At 55.1% G+C, this 7,531-nt stretch overlaps 1 long non-coding RNA gene across 1 annotated transcript; it reads left to right on the top strand.

The window, feature by feature from the left end:
- The first annotated feature begins 473 nt into the window (after positions 1 to 473).
- Positions 474 to 5,717, top strand: LOC129513835 (uncharacterized). The gene is made up of 3 exons (XR_008665309.1): positions 474 to 757; positions 2,503 to 2,629; positions 4,126 to 5,717. It is a non-coding gene; the product is annotated as an uncharacterized LOC129513835 (long non-coding RNA).
- Positions 5,718 to 7,531: the final 1,814 nt, after the last annotated feature.

The raw sequence follows: 7,531 nt of genomic DNA, 5'->3' as shown, positions 1-7,531 counted from the left end.
GTTGGCGGCGTCCCCGGGGCCGCGGCGGGGCGGGGGTGGGCGCCGCGTGGAGCACCCTGCGGCACCCCGACCGCCGCGCCCCCACCAGAGCTCGCGGCCACACCCGGGCCGCTCCGCCCCCAGCGCGGGGAGGTGCCGCCGGGGCGGGGTGCACGCTGCGCCGACAGCCCGGCCCGCTCCCCGGGCGGCCCCAGCACCCCGGCCTCCCTGATGCCAGGGGCGGGGGAGGGGAGGGTAGGGGACCCGGGCTCTTCAGATAATGAAGCAGACCTGCGGGGGGTGGGTGGGGGGTCGCAAACCGTCGGCCGGGACCCAATCCTACTTAAAAACATAATTAAAAATACTTAAGCTGGTTGCCAGGATTTAAAACACAAAGAAAGGCACACAGAGCCGCGGCGTGGTAGCTTCCCACCTCTTTGCAAGGGTGTTCTCCTTGGAGCCTCTCCAGGATCCTGGCGTCATCCGCCGGGTCAGCTTTGCTTTGGAGACGGCCGAGGGAGGTTGTGAGTCCCGCTAGATTCCTACCGGACCCGAGGACCTGGAGTGCCATGAGTCAGGCCCTGGGCTAGACGACCCGCATCCCTCAGACCCCCGTCCCCCTCCACGGGAAGTTCCAGCAGGCCCAGGACCTTTCTGCCTTGCCCAGCTGGATCCCCCGCATCTGGCCCCGTTCCTGTCACAGAGAAGACCCCAGAGGTTGCAAATAAACATTTGCTGGGTGAAGAAAACAAATCCTTACATTTACAGATAGTAAGAGGTAACTTTTTTTTTTAACATTTTATTTATTTATTTGAGACAGCATAAGCAGGGGTGGTGGGGGTGGTAGTGCATGGGGTGGGGTAGGGGCAGAGGGACAGGAACAAGTGGACTCAGGCTGATCAGAGAGCTGCACCTGGGGCTGGGGGCCAGGACCCCCAGATCATGACTGGAGCCCAAGGCAGACGCCTAACCAACTGAGCCACCCAGGCACCCCAAGAGGTACCTTTTCTGAGCATTATCCTAACTGCTTTATGTACTGGCTTGTTCAGGCCTCACGATAGCTCTGTAAGGTAGGAACCAGCATATCCTTGTTTTCACAGATGGGGAAACAGAAGAGGCACAGAGAAAGGAGGTAACTTGCTGGAAGGCAGGGGAGCTGAGAATACAAAGCTGGCTGTCCTCTCTCGGGTTGTCCCATATCAGTTTTACCTATCACTAAAAGAAATGACATCCTCACCCCACCCGGTAACCTCAGGATATTTGGGTCTCTCATCTTCTCCCCTAACACTTCTCTGCCACCTGGTATGGGAACTGGGAGCCGTGGCTTCAAGGGTCAGCTCTGCTGGTAGTTGGCAATGTGACCTTGGGCAAGTCGTTCCCCCTTAGATATCAGAAAGGTGCTCCCATCTTTGGAGGTGCGTGTTTGGATTAGATCATCTCTAAAGCTCTGAATCCTGTGGCCTTTATGGGAGCGGGGGTGGGGGTGGGGGGTTGCTGATCTTTCATTTTCTGCCCTTGGCAAACAGGCTCTTCAGGAGTCCTTGGCTTAGCCGGATGGTGGCTCTGCTCCCAGGGGCGGGAGAAGGTTTGGAGTGCTGGCAGAAACTTCCTGAATTTCCCCTAGCTCCTGCTGTGGCCTTGGCTCTGGGTGGGGGCTCCAGGGCCTCTCCCAGTGGGTGCCGGAGGCTGGAGCCGCCTTTGTCTCCCGCAGGAGGCCAGCCAGGCGGCTTTGGCTGCAAGCGGCCCCTGCCCAGGCCTGGGAGATGGTTTTTTTCCCTGTGTGCTGCAGCTGGGACCGTTTATAATAGGAAAAAAAGAGAATGACCAGGCCAGCCGGCTGGAAAATAAAGAGACTTAAAAAGAAAAGGGCTAGGCTGTTCTTCTCCTGTGGAGGCTTTGGTTAGGCAGAAAGTTTTAGTTCCTTTCTGAAAGGCATTTGGGCTTTTGAAGTCCCCTGCGGGAGCTCCCTTTGGCCCCTGGGAAGCCAGGCCCTGGCATGTCCCAATGTGCGTGGCCAGGATGGGGCCGGGGCACTCAGAGGAGGCAGCAGCAGGCCCTGGGAAACACTGCAGCAGGCTGGGCTCACTGGGGCCCCAGCCTGGCCCCCCTCTGCTCCCAGCCTGAGCCCTACCACCCTGCTTTGGTGGTCTTTCACCTGAATTTCCTCTGCTGCCTCTGGCTTTGAATCCTGACCTGGTGCTAGGTCTGGAAACTAGAGAGATTTCACAAACGGGGAGACTGAGGAAAAGGGAGGGTTTGCCTGGGGTAAACCTCAGGGAATATAGACGTCTTGAGGGCCTGTTGTGTGTGCTTTGCCTATCAATATTAACATTAGCTAATATTTATTATGCCCTTGTAGCATGGAAGGGCCCAGTTAATGAATCCAGGGACCTAGCAGATAGAAAGGGACAACTGTGTGCGAAGGCACCTCTCCCAGCAGCTGCCTTACCAGCTCTCTTCTGGGGCCTTTGCTGGTTCCATTCGTTGCAAATGAGCTCTCCTCCTTGTCTGTCCACCCCTCAGCAGGGTCACACACCATATCCATCACTGAAGAAGGACCACAGTCAAAACATGACATTTATCAACCAGCTACTATATGCAAGGTCCTGGGTGCCGGCTCGTTTCATGCCCTCTGCACATCCTGGAGCAGGTCAGTGGTGACGTTATCTTATTGCGCACTACCATCCCATGCCACTGGCATTATTCTCCTCATTTAATTCATGACGTTGCTATGTCCTGGGATGGAATGCCAGACCCTTTTGGCTCTAGAAGCTGAACCCTTTCCTTGGTACTGTGCCCTGTCTCCTTAGAGCCTGCCTCTGGCTTCTCTGGTCAGCTTGCTTCTCCAGCCACAGCCACTGGGCATGAAGTGAGCACCACGGGGTGCCGGGGGGTACATATCAAACTCCACAGGTCTTCCTTGAAGTATGTTCCATTGTAGTTGGGTGGGCAAAGAATTTTACCAATCCACCTGTGCTGTCCACTAGAAACCCTTTATGTGAAGATGGTTGTTTGCACAGAGATGTGTTAGGCAGCTCCTCTACTGTCACACGGATTGGCGATCTTTCTCCCAACACCATCGCTAAGTTCTGAGCATCTGCAGGGCACTAGCAGAGGGGAGCTGGGTAGACTCAACCCTGCCTATCCTGCGTCTCTCCTTCCTGCCCATGGGTATGGGGTCCCCAACTATATGTGCCAAGTACTGATACCACACATAGTAGTGTTTTTCTGAAATCTCCATGGCATTTCTCTTAGTCCTGGGCACCTAGTAGCTTCTTTTCATGACAGTGTGTGTGTGTGTGGTTGTGGTGGTGGTGGTGGTGGTGGTGGCGGGGGGTGGAGGGGAGGTTAGAAGGAGAAAGGATACATGCACAGGAAACAAGCAAATATCAGATTCGTATGTGTGTGTGTGTGTAAAATGATCTAAGCTAGTTTGGTCCTGCACACTCTTAGGTCCTTGTTGGTAATTAATAGTGGCCACAAAAGAGGTGGGAGAGGGTCTGCTATTCTCATGTAACCTTTCTACCAGGTGAGAGTGAAGGCAAGTCCCTGACCAGATCTTGCCACACACACCGGTGGTTATTAAAACAGTACCACCTTGGACAAAACAGTTCCTATAACCAGCTCAATGAAGTCCCAGCATTCTGTCCTTTCAGGTTATCTAACCACTTCTGGCATGAAAGGTGTGCTTGGGATGCCCCCCCCCCCCCGCCCCATCCCGCCCTTTGGTCACAGTCCTGGGCAGGATTCTGTGTCCTCTGCTGGGTATCATGGAATCCATTCTGGCTGGACACGGACCCCTGAGTGATCAAGCCAGCTGTCCTCTGGGTACAGGTGACCCAGGCTCAGTGGATCTGTATTCCCTGTTTAGGCGAGGTGGAAGTGTCTCTAGATCATTTCGCTAAAGCACATTTTGAATGTCTTTAATTTCACCAACAAGAGTTCATTTGTTTGAATCTGCCACATTTTTTGATACCCTGTTTGCAAATTAGCAAAACATTGGTTGCTGGTTGACCTACAGATGGCCAAAGGTCTTGTGATGTGTTCCAGAGTGTGCCCTGCCTGATACAACCACTCCTAGTTAAAACGTACGAAACTGGGCACCTATCACATTCATTATATACTGAATTGTTGTTTCTTTTCAAGAATCACAGGTGTTGGAAAAGAAGTCTTTTGAGAGCACAAAGCAACAAGTGATCCTGAGTCCAGTGACCTCAGGCATGTGTGTGCCACACACCGGGGCAGTTAGAGGTGGTCCGGGGAGATTCTCAGAGCCAAGGCCAAGAGTTTCAAGCTTTCTGAGGGTGTGAGTCCACTGGGACCCTCCTGCTAAGTTGGTTTCTTTGCCGCCTTGTGGGTGTTCCCTGCAAAGACTGCTGACACTTGAAGAATTAAATAATTATAATAATGATGATAAAAAAGAAATGGCTTTTCCAGCTGAACAGAAACTGAAGACAAGGAGGTTCCCACACCCGTTGTATTGTTTTTGGCACTGTACTCCCAAAGCCCCCGGGAGGCAGATGTCTGGGCTCTCTGAGTCGTGGTCATGGAAGGGGGCGGGGGAGGCAATGGGGACCTTTGGAGAATTTCAGGGGCATCTGTGGGGACTTCCCGCCCCAAAAAGCCAGGCTGAGAACTGAGCAGGGAAAGGGACTTGTCTTACTCTGTTCGGAAGCCTCAGAAGCTTCAAGAACAAGTCCTGTAAGAGGGACCCTCAATGTTGTAAACACCCGTGTAGAGGCCACTGCCTGCTAGCAGTTGAGGGGTGCCAGGCCTTCTCCTGATGGTTTGACCTTAGTACCCCCAGGACAGGAGTGCCCAGAGAAACCTGGATGCCACGAATAGGTGGATCATGCTAATAAAACCACAAGGCAGAAGACAAAAAGGAAAAAAATCATATCCACTCAAACACAGATTCCCTCTCAATAGACCTAGAGCTGCTTGAAAGCTTCTAGAAAGCAGGGGCATGTCTGTCCATCTCTCAAGGGAACACCAGGGGAGGAAGGGACTTGTCAGTGCAAGGAGGAAACATGCCAGTTGTGCAATAGGCATCTCCCTCTAGAAACGTGGTTGACCTTGGGGGGTGGTGAAGGTGAGAGGAAAGAAGGAGAGTGGAGGCTGGAACATGGCTGTCAGGGCTTGTGGCCTTACCCTAGGCCTGACAGGCCATACTCACTAATATGAAATCCTCAGGGCAGCCTCTTGAGATCCACACTATCTGCATCCCCCTTTTGCAGATGGGTAAATGGAGGCCCAGGAAGTCCCTTCCCTGAAAGTCTGAAGTCAGACAATGAGGAAGACTGCTGGGTTGGAAGATGGGTCAGATGAGCTCATCAGCCCGGCTGTGACTACTGCCTCCTTTCGTTCTTCGCTTGGAGCTGCGACAGCCTCTCCCCAGACTCACTCAGCTTCCCACCTCAGACCCTTTACACACACTGTTCCCTCTGCCAGGAACTCTGTTCTCTCCCCTCTTTCCTGCCTCCTTCCTCCTCCTCCAGGCTCTCAGCCAGACCACCACTGTGACCCTCTGTTTTTTGGCCTCATTTACACTATATTTTTCCTTCTTAGGATTGTTCAAAAACTGTAATTAAATAATTATTTATGGGGCCATTTATTAAAAGTCAGCCTCCCCACTAGAGAACCAGCCTCAGCAGGGAGGGCCTGTGGTCCCTGATCGTTGCCTCCCCCTTCGGTTTTGGCACACAGTAGGCACACAATCAATAAACACATGTTGAATAAACAAATGAACAAAGGAATGGACTTGTTTCCTGGGGGAGACCTGGAGGGGGGGGGGGCTTAATCTTCCTTCCCCAAAAGGACTCTTCCTTATAGCCAATGCAAGTTTCCCAGTAGAGAGTGTGACCTTCGGGTAATTAAAAGGTGAACAAAAATCATAAATTCTATATTGTACATATTCCAGTGATTGTTGTTTACTTGCAGGGTGTGTGTTAATGTGTGCAAGGGTGTGTGTGTGTGTGTGTGTGTGTGTGTGCATGCACACGTGAGCCTTTGCGGATGGGGAGAAGGTGGTCATTTGGTGATTTACTGCAAAGCAGCTCTTGAACAACTCTGGAGACCCTTCAGGGATACTAGTTCAGAGGCCACCAAGGGAGCCCTACCTTATTTGACTTCCCTGTCTTACCTTTTGTCGGCCACAGCACCCCCCTGCATTCACAGGATGACAACCTGCCTCTTTTTGAAACTCAAGAAGGAAGCCTCTCTTGCTGTGGGTCTGGGAATGCATCATTAGGTGTGTCCAGAAAAGGTGGGGAGACAGCCCTTTGGGTGGGAGGTGCCCGCTCCTGCAGCCAAGTTATGACCTGGAAGGAAGGCGCCTGTTTCTGTGAGCAAGGTCTCATTTGTTTTCAAAAACGTCAATTTGTAATTTCTGTTGCATTTATGATGGTGGCTTCTTTCAGTTTACACAGGATGTCCCCGGCCCCTCCTTGGGGCAGGAGCAGCTGTCCACTTTGTGGATGAGGAAGAAGAGACCCGAGAGGCCCTTCTCACAGAGGAAGGGCCCAGACCCCGGACACACTGATGGAAGTCGGGCAGGTGGGGTGTGAAACCCCAGCAGCAAATGACCTTTTTCTGGTCCCTGGTCACCAGGGTGGTGAGAAACAAGGCCTGCCCTGCCCTCACCCAGTGCCCCCTGAGACCCTTTTGGTAGGAGCTCCTGGCTTTTTGCTGCTCTGGAATTTACCTTAAAACAGCATTTTTCTGGAAGGAGTTAAAAATGAAACAAGCTTCAGAGAAAGCGGGGCCGGGCTGAAGCAGGGATGAGGTCAAGCTCCCACTGCACCCTGGCTGCCACGGAGCTGGGGGGCGGGGGGCAGCGGACAGGTCCTGCAGGGGAGGGGGGAGGGCGGGAGGCGAACGTGTGCGACTGCGACGTGCGGGGAAGGGGTCCAGAAAACTTTGTGCTCTTCCCCAGGACCCGGGCCCTGGAGGATTAGCTCGGAATCCGCTGCCGCCCGCCCCCCATCCTGTTACCCCACCTCTGGCCTCGGGGGCTTCCGCCGTTCCCGGAGGGTGGAGAAAAGGCGGCCCCGCGGGTCTCCCACCACCCCCCGCTGACCCCTCCTCCCCTCCAGCACACCCCTTCCCCACCGCGCTCCTTTTGTCCGTCCCCTTCTCTCCGGCTCCCCGCTGGGCTAGATCCGCGAGGCTTCGGCCCCCCAGAGGGCCAGGGCGGGCGAGCCGGGGGCTGTTCTCCGCCCCCTCCCCCGAGGAGAGGCAGCCCGCGGCGGGGGCACCCCGGAGCCGAGGCCAGCCGCCCCCCTCCCCCAGCGTGTGCCATCTGCCGCCTGTCAGCCTCTCTCCGCGGGCCTCGATCCCAGGCGCCGGCGGGGGTGGGGGAGCTGCTCGCTCGGCCCCTCCCTCCTGGCTCCCTCCCCGGCGCCTCGCGGCCTCTGCCCTCGCCTTGGCCCTTGGCACCCCCTCCCCGCCTGCGCGGCCGTGCCCGAGCTGCGAGGGCGGCTCCCACCGCCCCCGGGAAGGCCAAGGCGTTGCACACTCCGGGACAGCAGCGCCGGGGAGGGCGGCGGCCGGG

This window comes from Nyctereutes procyonoides, unplaced genomic scaffold, assembly GCF_905146905.1.
Source record: "Nyctereutes procyonoides isolate TBG_1078 unplaced genomic scaffold, NYPRO_anot_genome, whole genome shotgun sequence".
NCBI classification, from domain to species: Eukaryota; Metazoa; Chordata; class Mammalia; order Carnivora; family Canidae; genus Nyctereutes; species Nyctereutes procyonoides.
The sequence above is the reverse complement of the archived record's forward strand: the minus strand, read 5'-3'. Positions and strand labels throughout refer to the sequence as shown.